General features: G+C 40.9%; 1 long non-coding RNA gene across 1 annotated transcript in view; it reads right to left on the bottom strand.

Moving 5' to 3' along the window:
• Positions 1 to 8,953, bottom strand: part of LOC105490259 (uncharacterized) — a 39,437-nt gene extending 30,484 nt beyond the window's left edge. Inside the window, exons 1-3 of the long non-coding RNA XR_011615180.1 lie at positions 8,689 to 8,953; positions 5,215 to 5,281; positions 4,339 to 4,457 (exon numbers count right to left, since the gene is read on the bottom strand). This is a non-coding gene — a long non-coding RNA (uncharacterized lncRNA). The remainder of the gene's footprint in view (positions 1 to 4,338; positions 4,458 to 5,214; positions 5,282 to 8,688) is intronic.
• Between the last annotated feature and the right edge of the window lie 10,076 nt (positions 8,954 to 19,029).

The following is a 19,029-nucleotide window of genomic DNA, read 5'->3' as shown; positions in this document are numbered from 1 at the left end:
CTTATTTTAAGAAGAAGAAAATAATATAATTCAATTAGTCAAGGATTCGTTTTCTAATAGCAGAGGTAGGACAAGAGAAGTTTCTATTTTCTGTAAATAAATGCCTTTTGCCACAATCTTAGATCCTCCATGCATGCCCAGGTAGAGAGTATGTTGATGTTGAAGCAATCTAGATGGCTTCAGCAGTGAAATCTACCAAACATTTAGAGAGAAATTAATACTAAATTTTCTTTTTGTTTCTAGAGTAAATCCAATTCTAGAATAAACCTACAAAACATAGGCAAAATTTATACACAGAAAGTTTAAAATACTAAAAGAATTTTTTTAAATGATGTAGAAGAAATAGAGGGATATACTATGTTCATAGATTGGAGGAGGCAATACTGTAGAGATCTTAATTCTTATTTTTATAGTCCACAATAATGTCATTCAAAATTCAAATGGATTCCTTTGTGAATTTTTTTTTTTTTTTTTGAGACCGAGTCTCGCTCTGTCACCCAGGTTGGAGTGCAGTGGCACAATCTCGGCTCACTGCACCCTCTGCCTCCCGGGTTCAAATGATTCTCCTGCCTCAGCCTCCAGAGTAGCTGGGACTACAGGCTTGTGCCACCATGCCTGGCTAATTTTTTGTATTTTTAGTAGAGATGGGGTTTCACCGTGTTAGCCAGGATGGTCTCAATCTCCTGACCTCATGATCCATCCGCCTTGGCCTTCCAAAGTGCAGGGATTACAGGCGTGAGCCACCATGCCCGGCCGTGAAATGTATTTCACAAAGGAATAGGAAATCTATTTCACAAAGGCAGCTGGTTCTAAAATTTATATGGGACATGAAGGACCAAGATTAGCTAAGAGTCTCTTTGAAAAGAACGAGGTGGAGGGACTTGTTCTAACAAATATCAAGGTGTATTTTAAAGCCACAGTAATTAAGTAGTATGGTATTGGGCGTAGAGATTGGCAGACCAAAAGGCAGAAGTGAGAGCCCTTATATGAACCCACATACATGGACACTTAATCTGTAACAAAGATGGCATTGTAAAGCACAGCATATGGTCTCTGAAATAAATAGGGCTGGTAAATTTTGTATATGAATATCAAAAAAACATGAAACAATCTCTAATTCATACCAGATTATTAGATCTAATGATATATAAGTTGTTCATGACTTTCATCACAATCAGTATCCTCAGATTGATAAGGGCTAAAATCTGATCAGCATGGATTCAAGCGAGAATGCGGAGGAAGAAATTGTGACAGAAAATACAGACAACTCCTTCCAGAAGTTTTGCTGTAGATGAGAGTTTTAAAAACTAGGTTGACAAAAATGGAATCAAGAGATTCCATTTTTGCTTTTTTAATTTTGGTTTTTTGCTTTTTTGCATTTGCTTTTTTAACTTTGTTTTTTTTTTGTTTTTTTTTTTTTTTTTGCTTTTTTAGTGAGAGGGATGACAGCATATTTGTAAATGAATGGGCCTGATCCAAAACAGAAAGAAAAGCAGCTGAAAGCTAAAGAGGGGAATTAGGAAATAGGCAGGTTTAGAGAGAGTGAGGCAGGAGTTAAATCCTAGAAGCATGACCCGAGTTAGTGACAATGGGTAACAATGGATGATACAATCTGATAATATGAGATTCAAACCAGTGTTTTAGGAAGAAATGAAAGAAACTGCTTTGTAATTAACAAAATTAATTCCTAATTAACAACAGGAACTACAGGACTTTTATCCCATCTTTAGGCCCAATGATTCAAGGGCTATGGAAGAAAAAGAGTCACCCTTGACAGGGTGTTCTTATGGGAGAAGTGGCTTCTTGTTAGATCAAAAAATAACAGAAGGGCTTAGAAAATGGGTTGAGGTTACTAACGATATTGCTGATAATGAACCATGAATTCCAGAGATCAGAATTGACAAGAAATCCCAGGATATTTATGACAACCAGGGTAAAACACACAATAAATGTGGTCCCAGTGAATTAAAGGCAGATGATCTACCAAAGAAGAAAATGTTCTATCTAGATATTGCATCTAGCACAAAGTACAGAATTCCTGAATGATAAAGAGTCCTCTCCACCAAGTATGAATATGGCTCCTTGCAGTACAGGAACCTATGAACTAAAAAGGCCAATTATCTGCTCACTCCAACAGAGACATTCAATACACAACAAAAGAGCAAGGGCATGAGTACTTCTATTTGGGGAAAGAGAAGAGTGGGAAACACTCAGCAGCCACTGGTCCATAGTAATTACTAAATCCTGCAATAGGCACATGATCTGCCTTCAACTTCATGGCAAACAACAATTTTACAAGTGTTTTACGTCTGTAAAACTTGGGCTTCTATCTTCCTAGCCTTCCATATCATGGGCTTACTAACTTTGGGCCAACCACGAAGACAATGCCACATAGTTTAGGTTTTGTTACAGCAGTAAGTACCCCACTTCAGGATACCCACTTCTACACCTATTCAATAAATACTAGCTTCCATAATAAACTACAAAATCTCAGTGGGCTAACCTTTTGATTTTTTTTTTTCTTGCTCAGGTAACAGACGCATATTTCGCTGGTTGGGAGGATCTTTAAGCAAAATCATAGACACACACCCATTTCAGGGAGTGGCTCTGCCACTCTTAACAGGGGCCCAGAAGATCATGCTTAGAGTTGTCTTCATTTTTCTTCACAAGGCAAGAAAATGGATGAATGAGCAAATATGGGTGATTTTATGGATTATGCCTGGAAGTGAAGTACGTTACTTGTACTTGTAATCAGCCGATAGAACTCAGTCTTATGGCCACACCAAACCACAAGAGAGGCTACACAAAGATAGTCTAGTATATCAAGGGAGAAGAGGAGAAGGGTTTGGTCACCCAATACCAGTTTCTATCACACTATCATAAATATTTCTGGAAAGTAAGAACTATGAGTGGAACTTGCCCGTCCACTTAAAGATAATTAAACCCAGGAGACTTGGGTGATGAGATAAATCTATAGACAGGAAGGTCACTTAACTTTTGTGCAAACTGGAACATGTTCAAGAGTGAAAAGCTGTCTTAAAAATTCAAATTATTGGCCAGGTGCAGGGCCTGTCATCCCAGCACTTTGGGAGGCCGAGGCGGGTGGATCACAAGGTCAGGAGATCGAGACCGTCCCGGCTAACATGGTGAAACCCCGTCTCTACTAAAAATACAAAAAATTAGCCAAGCGTGGTGGCAGGTGCCTGTAGTCCCAGCTACTTGGGAGGCTGAGGCAGGAGAATGGCGTGAACCCGAAATGCGGACCTTGCAGTGAGCCAAGATCGCACCATTGCACTCCAGCCTGGGCGACAGAGCAAGACTCCATCTCAAAAAAAAAAAAAAAAAAAAAGAATATCAAACAAATTCAATTAGAAAATTAGCTCTATTTGTTTAACTAAGTTATATTCTAAAGATAAGGAAATTGAGGGAAAAACAAATGACATAAATTTCCCAGCAATGAGCAGCCAGTTACAGACAAGGCAAAGTCTTAAACACAGTCCTCTTCGTTCTAAATCCTGAAAACTGGTAAACAAAGCACAGTGTATCAGCATGATCCAGATCTTCAGGGATAAACTTCTAACAAGAGTTGTTTGTTTTTGTTTTATTTTGTTTTTACCTAACACGTATTAATAATTCACTACAATGAAAGTTAACATCACTTTTTCTCTTCACTACTAACAAAATAATATCTTCCTTGTTTCAGTTTGATTTGCAGTTTCTTAGCCCAAATTCCTTTCCCTTCTCTATTATGTTGTAATATATTACTCCAAGCCATCTTTGCATAAACACATCAAAAGCCAATTTGGCTGGTGTGGGAATTCTTAGGCAGATAGGAGCAGAAACACCTGCTGCAGTCCTCTCTAATGGGCTCTAAATTAAGATTGTCAGAAACTTGCCTCAAGTAAAATCAGACAGGAGAAACGTTCCAAATCCATCTGGGATGACTGTCAGCTGGTAACAGGTGCGTCTTAGTGCATTTGGGCTGCTATAATACCCTTAACTGCGTGGCTTATAAACAACAGAAATTGATTTCTCACAGTTCTGGAGGCTGAGAAGTGTGAGAGCAAGGTGCCAGCAGATTCAGTGCCTGGTGAAGGCTCACTTTCTTTTTCATGGATGGTGCCTTCTCACTGTTTCATCACATGGTGAAAGGGGGGAGAGATCTCGCTTCATCTTTTATGAGGGCACTAATCCCATCCATGAGGGCTCCACTCCCATGACCTAATCACCTCCCAAAGGTCCTACCTCCTAATGCCATCACCTTCGGGGTTAAGATTTCAACATACTTATTTTGCAGGAAACACAAACATTCAGACCAGAGCAAATGGAAAACCATACCTTACAGCTGGAGGAATTGGACGTCTGGATGAAGTACCACTGGTACTTTTAGAAACGTGCTGTGACAGTATCATAGTGTGCCTTAAAAAGTGTCATTGACATTCTATAGCTTCATGAACCTATGGAGAATGTAGTGAATAATGTAGAAGTTTTATCAAGGAATAATTCAACTTTATTTCAGATTTAGAGTATTTGAAAGTTTAAGCAAAACAAATTAGTACTTTGTACAAGCACATTTATTCTAGTCTCATGATTTTAAAAATGAGAATTTCCAATTTAAAGGAAATAAGCAGGTGACAAATTATTTAGCACTAACTAAGAATTTTGTTTCATGAAGCTTTTTTTTTTTTCTTTCTTTTCCTGAGATGGAGTTTCACTCAGTCGCCCAGGCTGGAGTGCAGTGGTGCGATCTCAGCTCACTGCAACCTTCACCTCCCAAGTTCAAACAATTCTCCTATCTCAGCCTCCCGAGTAGCTGGGATTACAGGTGCCCGCCATCAAGCCTGGCTAATTTTTTTTGTTTTTTTGTATTTTTAATAGAGATGGGGTTATACATGTTGGCCAGGCTGGTCCCAAGAAGCTTTAACACACAAATGCACCCCTCCAGTATGTTATGTCTATAGATTTTAATCCAAGAAACACAAAAATTCTTCTTAAATCTATTCAACTAAGTAATTGCCCAGCAATTTAATATTTAAGATGATTTTGAAAACAAAGGAACATCTCTGGGCAAGGACTGACTGAGACATTACATTCTTCTTCTTTTAAAAATGTATTAATGTAATTTTAAAGGATTTCTGAAATTCAAGAAATATGGCTTTACAGTTGCTTAAAGGATCATAATCCTAGAACCTTTTCAGGAAAGGCACTTTGTACCTCAGCACAAAGATGGAAAGCAGACCAGTAGCCAGGTCAGTAGCAGCAACCAAGTGACTTAGCTCATCTGGAAAGGGACAGGGAGGCAAATGTACAGTGAGAAATCCATACTGAGATAAGAACATGGAGTCAAAATTTAAATCCAAGCAGTATCTTTTTCCCACTAGCATAATAGTTCTGCATAATAACTTTATTTTTGTCTTCAGCTCATGCTGCTGACTCCACACATAATATGCAATCTGTTCGTAATGTAATAAATCAATTATTATCTTGCTAAGTATTAGGGACAATTAACCAAAACCTTTTATTTAAATTTTTAAAAGATTTTTTTTTTCACTTTTGTTGGAGCTGTATGGGAAAAAGGTAAAGCAGTACTCATTTGTATTTCTCCCCTTCCTGAACAAACTGCCAAAATGCACAAAAAGCAGTCAAAAGTAGGGAAGAAAAGTTTATCTATACTGAAAAAAGGGTATGTCACAGCTCCACAGTGCAAAATCAGAGAATATTTGCCAAATTCTGCCACTTTGGGTGAGATAGAAAGAGGGAGCTTAAAATCAACATATGCTCTCTTTACGTGTAAGCACAAAGGTACAGAGAGGCGAAAGTTCTAGATAAAAGAATGAAGCTTCTTTTGTCTCTTCTAGCCATTTACGCGTTCTTTTGTTGAACAAACTTTATGACTATGACTTATATAACATGAATGGACCCACTGTAACTGAATAGCTTGGTGCGATATGACAAATTCATGCACCTATGTGAATACCAAGACATCAAGATACGGCCATTTTTATCACCCACAAAACTCCCATGGACTAATTTGCATTATCCCTGGTCCGTTTTCTGTGACGTGAATGAGTTTTATGTTTTTGTTTTTGTTTTTTTTGAGACTCGGTTTCACTTTTGATCCCCAGGCTGGAGTGCAACGGTATGCTCTCAAATCACCGCAACCTCTGCATCCCGGGTTCAAGCAATTCTCCTGCTTCAGCCTCCCAAGTAGCTGGGATTACAGGCACCTGCCACCACACCTAATTTTTGTATTTTTAGTAATGACGGGGTTTCACCATGTTGTCCAGGCTGGTCTTGAACTCCTGACCTCAAGTGATCCACCCACCTCGGCCTCCTAAAGTGCTGGGATTATAGGCGTGAGCCACCGCGCCCAGCCGGAAAAGATAAGTTTTTAATTTTGACAAAGACCAATGTATCATTTTTTTCTTTTATGGCTTGTGCTTTAGGGTTATATAAATCTTTGCCTCCAAGATTACAGCTATATACATTTCCCTCTCAACTGTGTTTCTTCATTATCATTCAGTTCAAAACATTTTATCATTTCCCATTTGATATCTTATTTGACCCATGGATTACTTAGAATTGTGCTGCTGAATTTTCAAACATTTGGAGATGTTAAAAAATTTTTTATTTTTAAATTTCTAATATAATCCTATTATGGTCAGAGAAAATACTCTGTAATTTCAATAGTTTTAAGTTATCAAGTCTTGTTTGATAGTACAGCATATAGGGTCTATATTTGGTGAAAATTTAAGGTGCATTTGTGAAGAGGGTGTATTGTGCTTCTCTTGAATAGCATGATCCACAAAAGTCAATTTGATTAGGTTGATTGATAGTGTTATTCCATTAATTTATATATTAATTATCTGTGTCCTTATTCTATTAATTTCTGAGAAGTGTTTATTTCTCTTTCGGCATGTATGTTTTTTCTTCATGTATATTTATGCTTTATTATAGATATACGCACATTTAATATACTTATACATTCTTGCTGAATTGACCTCTGTGTCTTTTTCAAGTGTCCCTCTTTATGCATGACAATATTCCTTTCTGAATTCTACTTTTTTCATATTAATATAGTCACCCTAGTTTTCTTGTGATTTGTATTAGCATGATATAACTTAATATTGTTAGTTTAATCCATCCACTTATTTATAAAATTAGATTTCAAGAACCCTGTAGTTTTTAAACTCCTTACACAGAAATATGTATATATATATATAAATTCAACTCAGTTTCCCCATGTATTAACTTTGCACAATAGACTGTTAAAGACCTTTTGCTTTTGTTTCTTGTACTTTATAAAACCTACAAAGAACTTGTTTCTCCTATTTCTTATTCCACTCTTTGAATCATTCTGAAAGGAGTTGTGATAACTGAGGTTTATTCATTTATTTTTATTTACTATGAATTGAAATGCATAGACAAGATCACATGAATGGATTCAGAAGGGTTTGTGTCCTTCCTGGATTATGAAAAAACTCAATTAAGTCCCTAAAAGGGAGGTGGAAATGATAGACAGCAAACCAGACTGCATGATTTTTTTTTGCAACTACAGATGTATTGCTTTCATGTAAACTCATAATAGGCCAAACAGTGAATAAAAATAAATTTACACAAAGAAAACTATCTTTTGGGTTGGGCGCGGTGGCTCACGCCTGTAATCCCAGCACTTTGGGAGGCCGACTTGGGCGGATCACGAGGTCAGCAGATCGAAACCATCCTGGCTAACACGGTGAAACCCTGTCTCTACTAAAAAATACAAAAAAATGAGCTGGATGCAGTAGCAGCGCCTGTAATCCCAGCTGCTGGGGAGGCTGAGGCAGCAAAATGGTGTGAACCTGGGAGGCGGACCTTGCAGTGAGCCGAGATCGCGCCACTGCCCTCCAGCCAGGGCAAAAGTACGAGACTCCGTCTCAAAAACAAAAAACAAAAAACAAAAACAAAAACAAACTATCTTTCACTTGGTATATAGGAAACATTTGTGCACAACACAGAAAGTGCCTCCACACAAAATGGAGATTTTGAATACACATTATGGATGTGTACACATTAGAGATGCTATTGAAAACACATTAGGGATGCTTTTGAATACACATTATGGAGTGGTTCATGTATTTCTTCAAAAATTGAAAATGAATACAATTACACAGACTGGAGAATGCTTACCTAGCAAGGCACGCCCCATCTTCTAGGACAAGATAATCATAAAATAGGCCAGGCACGGTGGCTCACACCTGTAATCCCAGAAGTTTGGGAGACCGAGGCAGGTGGATCACCTGAGGTCAGGAGTTTGAGACCAGCCTGGCCAACATGGTGAAACCCTGTCTCTACCAAAAATACAAAAATTAGCTGGGCATGGTGGCAGGCGCCTGTAATCCCAGCTACTTGGGAGACAGACAGGAGAATTGCTTGAACCTGGGAGGCGGAGACTGCAGTGAGCCGAGATGGTGCCACTGCACTCCAGCCTGGATAACAAGAGCAAAACTCCATCTCAAAAAAAGAAAAGAAAAAAAGATAATCATAAAATACTGTTGATAATTCTGTATGGTCAACCTTTTCCCTGACCCTCCTCATTCCAGGGCTAGAGACCTTGCACGGGCAAAAGCTCCAGTGACAGGACCTCTGCATCTGTCTTTTCTATTTTATAGTGAGTCCACGCCGCCGTTTATTCTGCATCATTCCTACCAGCATCGCCTCCTCCTGTGCAGGGAGTGAAATGCAGGCGTTGTCTTCCGACGACACGAAGCAGTGTAAGCACCAGCGTGGCCTCTTCCTCACCCTGTAGCCAGGGCACCTGGAACACAGCAGACCCTTGTCACATGCTGAATTATGGCCAACTCATGGTCTGAGGAATTGGGACTCGCTAATGTCAGCCTCAGACACAGTATCTAAGGTCATGCAGCGCGGATGAATCATGTCGAGCATGGTGCTCTTTCATAGTTTGGCATTGATTTTCCTAACAAATCTGGTTAAACACATTCAGTGCTCTTCTTGAGCAAATCAGGGACAGAGAAAAAAAGCTAACGGAAGGAGATGCTGAGGCTAATTAGCAGCCTGGGATTTTGCTGTTATCTCTCCTCTGAAGGTTCCGTAACTGTTTTGACCTCTGGCCCTAGAAGGCCCATATCTCTTGGCTCTAGTTTTTAAATCTCACCACTATTTTAATGCGTATAATTTCCAGTCCCTTAGCCTTAAAGTCCTAAAACCCCGGCCATCTCAGCTCTCCATCCCCTAAGCCCCCACGTGCTCTGCTCTGTGGGTGTGTTCTGGTCCCTGCTAATGATCCCTTTCCCCTCTCTGAAACACGTGCATCGGGGGCTGTGGGTCCTCATCCCACACCAGCTGGAGCTGAAGTGAGACACTGCAGCCCTCTCCTAAAGTCTTGAAAAGCAGGTGTTTGTTGCAGGCTTTCCTAGAGGGACGACAGATCAAGAGTGTAACCGTGCCTCCAACAGCAATGCTGGCTTAAAATAACCCTCCCTAGGAGAGCCAGTTTCACACTCTCAGCAGCATCTCCCACTCTTCCCCCAGGCAGGCTTCTCACCTCTCTGGTGCTCCCTTCTTCCTCCTCCTCAGGCAAATGTGCCCACGTTGTCGCCTCTAAAGCCGGCTCCTGAGCCCCTGTCGTTCTCCAGGGGAAGCAGGAAAGCACTCCTCCGTTGACCGCCTTCTTAGGGACGAACTCCCTGGGGGTCTGGAGAGCACCCTGCCTTCCTGCACTCTCTGTGCTATTGTGTAAAGCTGCCTCTACAAAAGCCCTAAGTCTCCTCCAATCACTCCGGAATCCTCACAAAGCCAGGGCCACTGTTTTTACTCTATTCTTTAAACTGTCACATGACGTAAAAACCGGTATACAGATATGAAAGGGTTTTAATTTTTAAATTTATTTATACTTTAACTCACAAAGTTTTATGTCAACACATAACAGTCTTTTAAATTCCTTTTCTTGATTCTTTAGACTTTCTTCCTTCACCTACATGGGGTTTACCCAACACAATAAACAAGGTAAGGCCCTCCTGAGGGTCTTCCCAGGTTTATCTGTGCTTGCAGAATCCCTACACACATGGACAAAAACCAATGCACTGCGACAGCTGCTCTTTGTTTTAGAAAATTGGCGTCCTACTATACATACTTTTCTGCATGTTGGTTTTCTAATTCAACAGTACCTTGTGAAAAACATTTTCAAGACACCAGATATAGTTTTAAGTTATACTTTATTTTTTATTTTTTCTTTTTATTTTTTGAGATGGAGTCTTGCTCTGTCACCCAGGCTGGAGTGCAGTGATACAATCTTGGCTCACTACAACCTCTGCCTCCCGGGTTCAAGCAATTCTCCTGCCTCAGCCCTCCAAGTAGCTAGGATTACTGGTGCCCACCACCATGCCTGGCTAATTTTTGTATGTTTAGTAGAGATGGGTTTTCACCATGTTGGCCAGGCTGGCCTTGAACTCCTGACCTCAGGTGATCCACCAACCTTGGCCTCCCAAAGTGCTGGGATTATAGGCATGAGCCACCGTGCCGGGCCTACATTTTTTAATGACTATTTTATTCATGCTGCACATCAGGACTTTGTAACATGAGCACTATGATTTTAGGCTGGAAACCACTGTGGTGGGGGCTGCCCTGTGCACTGGGGGTGTTTAGCAGTACCCCTGACCTCCATCCTCTAGACGCTAGGAGCACCACTGCCCCCTTCCAACTGTGACAACCAAAAATGTCTCCAGACATTGCTAAATCTCCCCTGGAGGTTAAAATCACCCAGGCTGAGAAACACCGGTGTATCTATAATGGATTCATCCATTCCTTTACGGAAAGGCAACCCACTTTTTGGCCACCACAATGAAATGCAGTAATAGATATATTTGTACATATTTTTGATAAAAATTATCTTATCAAATAGTTTTAAACATACCTTGTGTCAAAACCTTGGATCTGGAAATAAGCTTTCTAAACTAATGGAAAGTATTCACCGTGTTCGCCATGTAAGCTAGTTAGCAAAGCCAATCTTCATTGTCAAACCAATTAAACAAATAAGTCTTCTAAATAAAGTTTCAAAATGTAAGTAAGCATGTTTAACACGTGAGAGGAATATCTCGAACTGAGAAAATCGAATTCTTACTGCAAGATGGACTACTAAAAGCAGTCAGGAATAACTTTATTTTATTTCAGTCTAATTCATCTATGCATTTTATAAGTTATAAAGTTAAAAGCATAAATCTATATACTGTCTTAGATACATAATTCTAAGCAATACAATATAATGTGTACAAAAATAACACTACTTACAAAGCTAGAAATGTAATTCAAAGCACGATATTCAGCGAATATACGTGTACATGGGCATGAATTCTGGTAACTGGCTTTGGGAATAAAAAGAAAAAATCTATCAAACACTTTAGATTTGTGATACATTTTAACAAAGATTTTTGTATGTATATTTAATGAAGGAGAAAGGAATATACTATAAAAATCTGAGTCGAGCTGTCAGCACATTTCACACGGCACATTGCAAAAACAAAAGAAGACACAAAAAGGGAGGAGGGAAAGAAGGTCTCAAACAAGACTGGGGAGAGGGGCAGGGGCCAGATCATGAAGGAGCTTCTGGGCTGCATAAAGGATTTGGGCCTCTATCATGGAAGCAATGTGAACGTATTGAGGAGCCTTAATTAAGTAGAGGAGTGGCATCTTATATGTGCATACTTTAAAAGTTGACTGTTATTAATCATAGAGAATCAATCAGAGGGTGACATGAGAAGATGCCAGAGAACAGTCCTGAGATTACTTTAAACCAGAAATGGTGAAAACTTGGGTTAAGGTGGCGAATGCAGAGCTGACAGAAATGAGGGTTTGATTATTTAGTGCAGGGACTGTCCTCAGAACATAGTGGTGAGTACAGCCATACAGCAAGGATGGTTAAAGCCCTAAGAAGAGATGGAACCACTTGGACTGCATAGCAGGTGGGGCCCAGGACCAAGCTGTGGGGAGCTCCAGCATTCAGGGGCCAAGAGCAGACCCAGCGAGTGGAACACACGGAGGCGGTATGGCAGAGACCAGGCAGGAAACCTGGCGAGTGCAGCGTCCTGCAGGCTGAGGGAAGGGCACTTCAAGAGTGTCAGGAGTAAGTGTTGGGGCTCAGAGAACAATACCCTAAATGAAGGCTTCAGAACCAGCTGTCTCTGACCTTCTCTCACCCTCCTGTCCCTGGCTCCTCTTTCTCACCTGGGGCTAGCCCCAGAAACTAGAATCCCTCTTCACCAAGGCAGGGTCATAGAAACCAGAACCCGTCTTCCCCCCCGACCATACACAACACCTAAAGACAGTGCTCTGACTTTCCCGCTGCCTTTCTGTGTAAAATCTGGTCATAAATAAATTCTCTGACCTACCTTGTTTGACAGTAGGTTACAAGACCCCCCATTCCAGGCCGGGCGCGGTGGCTCACGCCTGTAATCCCAGCACTTTGGGAGGCAGAGGCAGGCGGATCACGAGGTCAGGAGATCCAGACCATCCTGGCTAACATGGTGAAACCCCGTCTCTACTAAAAATATTAAAAAAAAAAAAAAAAAAAAAGACAGACGTGGTGGCGGCACCTGTAGTCCCAGCTACTCGGGAGGCTGAGGCAGGAGAATGGCGGGAACCCGGGAGGCAGAGCTTGCAGTGAGCCAAGATGGCGCCGCTCACTCCAGCCTGGGCGACAGAGCGAGACTCCGCCTCAAAAAAATAAATAAATAAATAAAAAGGCCCCCATTCCAGAGAGGGTTCTGCCCCACACCCAGAAAGGTACTCAGAGAGGCCAGGAAGAATCTAGATGGACAAGCCTCGCTGGGTTTCCCCACTCAGTCTATTAGCATTAGGTCATGCCTTTTTTTTCTTTTTTTTGAGACGCAGTCTCGCTCTGTCGCCCAGGCTGGAGTGAGCGGCGCCATCTTGGTTCACTGCAAGCTCCGCCTCCCGGGTTCCCGCCATTCTCCTGCCTCAGCCTCCCGAGTAGCTGGGACCACAGGCGCCGCCACCACGCCCGGCTAATTTTTTTGTGTTTTTTTGTAGAGACGGGGTTTCACCGTGTTAGCCAGGATGGTCTTGATCTGACCTCGAGATCTGCCAGCCTCGGCCTCCCAAAGTGCTGGGATTCCAGGCGTGACCCACTGTGCCCAGCCGGTCATACCCTTTTTGTCCAGTCAAATTTCTACATGGCTGTCCATATTTTGTTGAACTTCAATACAAAAATGGACAATTTCCCCTTTATCTTTGAGTCTTCATTCTGAAGGCTCCCATTTGAAATAAAGATACAATAAGCTTGCATGCCTTTTCACCTATTGAGCTGCCTTTTGTCCAGCTGGTTTTCAGAGACCCTTCAGAGGAAGAAGGGAACATGTTCTCTCGGCCCTTACATAAGAATGCTACTAATACAGTGGTAAGAAAAAATGAAGCCAAATTCTCCTTTGTTTCATTTGTCCTGTTAAAGAGTGAAAACAGTCAAAGACATACCTTTTCATTAGAGTCTTGTTTTTGCTATGTCTTTTAAGTTTTTATATGCAGTGTTCTCATTAATTATCTAAATCATCAACAATTGCAGCTATTTCCTCTCTACCAGTTATTTTAGAGAATGTTTTTTAATTTTCAAGTGATTGCATTTTTAATTTAAATGGTCATCAGTCTACAGAGAAAGGATTTTTTTAGGATTCTTTTGAAGTTCCTTGATTAAGAGAGGTGTTTTTCCCTCCTGTAAGGTTGGAATTAAGTTGACTTTTCTTCCACAATGATCTCATTTAGACCTTCATTTAAAGAAATTCAACAAAATTCTAATGCCAACTCCCTTTCCCTAGTTTCTAGCACTAGCTAATTAGAGCTTTTTCCTATTTTGATGAAAATCTGGAAATAATTAGGTGTGCATTCAGGTCACTCTCTTGTTCAGCAGCCAGTTGCAAGTAACAGTTTAGCTGCCTGATGCTACAGCTCTCTTCTCTAATGTAAACCATTGTGTTTTTTGCCTCTTTGTTCTTTCCAGCACAGTGTTCTGTGATCATGGCAATTACCAGAAGCATTTTTAATTTCCTTTTGAAGAAAAAGACACTCTGCTTAGAATTTAAGCTGGAAACCAACAGCAAACCTCCTTGTTGCTGTGCCATGTTTTTTTCCTACATCGTGTGATCGCAGAAGCCTACCAGCAACAATAACTCAGGAGTAACCTGAGGAAACATCTGTTTAATTGCTTCACGCCCAGTGTCAGATAGACAGTAATAGCAGCAGCACAAAGGACCTGAGAGATCATTCAATTAGTACAAGCCCCCTGTTTTGTAGATGAGGAAAATGAGTCATTGCTAAGACTTTCACACGGTTATTTAGCGGAAAATTTGCATTCATATTTACACAAAGAGCAATGCCTTACATAATAGAAAACTAACGACTTACTATGATTTATGGAAATTTAATTTTTGAAAGAGCTACCCATAAGCTCAGGTTCTTCAGAAACCAGGAAGAATAGAAATGGCTTTGTCAGCCTTTAAAAATAGCTATTAATTTGCTATTCCAAATGTCAGCAGGTAAGTTACTCCAGAGAGTACGGCATGAAAAGCACCCAAAAGACATGGAGAAGATTTACACTTGAGTTCTTGTATTTCAAACTCATTGTATTTTCTTGATGATGAAGACAAATGATTTCTGTAAAACATATGTTTGTAATTTAAAGACAGATAGATGCTGACTCATTACATGGATTAAAATACTCTCCACATAAAGAGTTGTCATCTGCCATAGCACCACCTGCCTCTACTCCATTTTCAACCTCTTTTTTCCTTGTTTTCCTTCCAACATTTAGACATGAGATTTCACTCTTGGGCTTAAAGTCGGCCCCCAGTAATAATGCTAATACTATTCTGATGGCCTTTTCATTCTAACTCTGATTTTAATTCTAATTCTAATACTAGCTAAAGTTTATTGAGTGCGCTTACTTGATACTCTAAATGCTTTACATGAACTATCTAATTTAACAGAAATAGCAACCTACTACACTCTCTCCATTTTACAGATTAAGAAACTGAGGCACAGAGAGGTTGTATCTGTAGGAAGTGGCAGAATGAGCCATCTACCCAGGCAGTCAGGGTCTCGATAGAATCTGCAGTCTGTTTGAACCACTGAGCTCTACAACCCCACCCAGTGGCCCCACTCAGTGGGAAGGGGCCATAGAACCAGTTTTTCTTATAAAAAGAAGTTCACTTCCCCAAACTTGACCATGCATGCCACAGCGATGACAGTGCCATACATGATTTTTCATGAGCAGAGAGAAATGTACTGCATAAATCTTAACCTCCAGTTGTTCAATTTGAGAAGGAATTAAAAGATCCAGAAGGAAAAGTAGATCCCATTCAGACAGTTTATAAACATTTAACCAGTGCTCACAGCCCCATGCAAAAGGACAGGAAACTCACATCAGACCTACACAGGGTTTTGTCAGATGGTGGCTTTTCAGGGTAAAATAGTGGACCTTATTTGGAAATACTTTCTCCTTTATCTCATAACCTTTGGTCAACTTTAAGAGGGTATTCTTAATGGTTATTCCCATTGGTGTCAGATGAAGACTGAAAACATCCATTGAATTTCACAGATAGGAGGTTGTTAATGGAGATAATTTTAGTGGATCGGTGAAGGCCACAGCAGGTATCAGATTTAGAACTGAATGGAAATTATAAAAAGAAAAGTCTTTTAGACTGTCTTGTTTTTCGGACATGGAGAAAGAACTTTGGGCTTCCTTGGATAGCTAAAGAGAAAATAGAGGCAAAGTGGCAGATATTTTAAGATTCTTGAGCATAATTAAAGTGACAAAGGTGATAAAGAGGGAGAGGACAAAATAATCAATGCCACAGACTCTAAAGGAACTGAGGGCACAGGCACAGGACAGGGAGAGACAAACCTGTGGATGTTGACGGAAAGTCCCCTTAACAGATCAGGGCAGAGAATGAGAAAGGCAAGACGCTGAGATAATCTCCTCCATATTTGTTTATTTCCTGGTGAAGTCCACAGGGCTTGGGCAATATTCACTGATTTCAATGGCATTGATTGGTAGTTGGAATTCTTTTAAATTTGTAATGAGTATTCTGAAATAAATATTAGGGTAAATAGGACAAAATTGGTCAAGGTTTTGTCAGCTACAGGGAAGGGCAGAAAGGCAGAACCGAGATAGCAGTAAAATGGTGCCAATTAAGGTCTTATATATTTTATTTTATAATTTTTTTTTTTTTTGAGACAGAGTCTCACTCTGTTGCTCAGGCTGGAGTGCAGTGGCATGACCTTGGCTCACTGCAACCTCCACCTCCTAGATTCAACCAACTCTCCCTGCCTCACTCTCCCGAGTAGCTGGGATCACGGTGTGTGCCACCACACTGGTCTAATTTTTGTATTTTTAGTCAAGATGGAGTGTCACCATATTGGCCAGGCTGGTCTTGAACTCCTGACCTCAAGTGATCCACCCGTCTAAGCCTCTGAAAGTGCTAGGATTATAGGCATGAGCCACCATGCCTGGCCGGATATTTTATATTGAATGTTTGATTAACAGAAGCATAGTTTGGACGTCCTAGTGCATAAATGGTAAACAGCTTTGCATGGCCTGCAGATCTCATGCAGCCTGTCACATCACTATCACCATCCACAATTTCTTTATGTGTGTGATCTTTTATTCTTTGATTAACTTGAATGAAAAAAAAAAACTTCAGTTTCCTAAGTCCTGCAGTCAGGTGATCTATGTTCAAAGTCATGTCTCAAAACATCTCCAAAAACAGTGAAATAGAAAAGCAGTTTCTTGTCAGAGTAACACAAAAGTGTATCAGTATTATTTGAAATACCTCCTTGTAGTATTTAGGACTTTTGACATCTGTTTGAAAAATGAAAAGTGACTTTTTAAGTGGCCAGGTATATTTTTCTTCAAACATGAAAAGCAGCTTAGTTTAATGGTGAAGTGTGTCCCGGCTTAGGCTATAAGATAGTACCCATTCTCGACTTTCATGCTAAGCATGTATACAAAGCAGGAGTGGCTGCTTTCACTAGAATATTTTCAAGAAGCTTAGCTTTTCAGGATCTGGGGGGCAGATACATCTTAATCATGTAGAAAAATTGTAACCACAGTTCTGACGTTTTCGTTTCATACTACTGGCAGTGAAGCCCTTTTCAGTGAAAAACATTATATAAATCTTCTCTTGACTCAAATGAATTCTGGTCTCACACACTCTCATTTCACTGAGTAACTTTCCAAATTACAAGTTTGTTTTCTGATAAGCAAATTCAACAAAATCCAACATGCACGAACAAGTCTGAATTCTGAATTTTTTTTTTTGAGACGGAGTCTTGCTCTGTCGCCCAGGCTGGAGTGCAGCGGCGCGATCTCCACTCACTGCAACCTCCGCCTCCCGGGTTCAAGCGACTCTCCTTCCTCAGCCTCTCGAGTAGCTGGAATTACAGGTACCCACCACGATGCCCAGCTAATTTTTTTGTATTTTTAATAGAGACGTGGTTTCACCATGTTGGCCAGGCTGGTCTTGAACTCCTGACCTCAGGTGATCCGCCCACCATGCCCTCCCTAAGTGCTGGGATTACAGGAATGAGACACCCCGCCTGGCCAAATATTTTACAATTCTAATAGGTGTCAACTAATAACAAAGAAATGCTAAGTCTCTCTACAGTGGTTTACTGCAAGTTATTTGCATTTTTATTCACACACTATTCCAAGAGTTCCTGACATTTGTCTGTCCCATCAACCCTAATACCAGATTGGTTTGAACAAATACAATTTCCACCAAACCTTCCCATTTGTTTTCCCTCTACCATAAACACCAACACTCATCCTGCTTCTCGCCTCTCCTATAGATTGAAGTATGGAAATACAAAGTTTCCTTCTCGTTAATGGTGAGAGTGAGAATGTCTATTTGTAAGACCAAAAAAAAAAAAAAAAAATCACCAGAATTTACTGAATTTTTTTTTTTTGAGACGGAGTACAAATAGACATTATTTGATTGACTGTATGTGAAAAACTGAGCTAATTTTTTTTTTTTTTTTTTTTTTTTGAGAAGGAGTCTCGCTGTGGTGCTCAAGCTGTAGTGCAGTGGAGCAATCTTGGCTCACTCCAACCTCCATCTCCTGGGTTCAAGCGATTCTCCCTGCCTCAGCCTCCTGAATAGCTGGGATTACAGGCACACACCACCACGCCAGGCTAATTTTTGTATTTTTAGTAGAGACATGGTTTCACCATGTTGGCCAGGCTGGTCTTGAACTCCTGACCTCAGGTGATCCACCTGCCTCAACCTCCCAACATGCTGGGATTACAGGTGTGTGCCACCGCGTCCGGCCTAAATTTTTTTACACAGATGAAGAATTCTCTTTACAAACAGGATTAGTATTCCCACTTTACAGATTAGGTCATTGAGGCTCAGGGAAGTCATGTGCTTCCCAAGAAACACTCAGGCAGGCATGCCCCCTCCCATACCTGGGGACCTCCCTTTTCCCTCACTGAGAAAAGTGATATCAGCCAACCGCTAAACTTTACCTCATTCCCCCCTTCATCTGTCCTTACATGTTCTGTCCCCTCTCCTGATACAGATAAAAACGTTTCCTGAGCCTATCAAAACTGAACCTTTCCATTTCAGCCCTGGGTCCCAGCCCCTCTCCCTTTCTGGAGAACTGTATCCAGTCTATAGTTAACGTTTCAAATTCCCCACCATTCATTCTCTCTTTACCACACTCCAGCCTGGCTTCTGCCCTTGCCACTCCTCAGAGTGGGCTCTCGTGGAGGTCTATAATCACCATGCAGCCAAATGCAGCAGGTGTTTCCTGCCTCACTTTCCCTGAGCTCCGTACCTGAGGGAGAACTACACCAACAGCAGGATTATGGAGGACCCTATGTCCCCAACAGAGTTTTCTGATATGGTTTGGCTGTGTCCCCACCCAAATCTCACCTAGAATTGTAATCTCCATAATCCCCACATGTCAAGGGTGGGACCGGGTGGAGGTAATTGGATCACGGGGCTGGTTTCCTCCATGCTG

This window comes from Macaca nemestrina, chromosome 16, assembly GCF_043159975.1.
Source record: "Macaca nemestrina isolate mMacNem1 chromosome 16, mMacNem.hap1, whole genome shotgun sequence".
Classification (NCBI taxonomy): domain Eukaryota; kingdom Metazoa; phylum Chordata; class Mammalia; order Primates; family Cercopithecidae; genus Macaca; species Macaca nemestrina.
The sequence above is the reverse complement of the archived record's forward strand: the minus strand, read 5'-3'. Positions and strand labels throughout refer to the sequence as shown.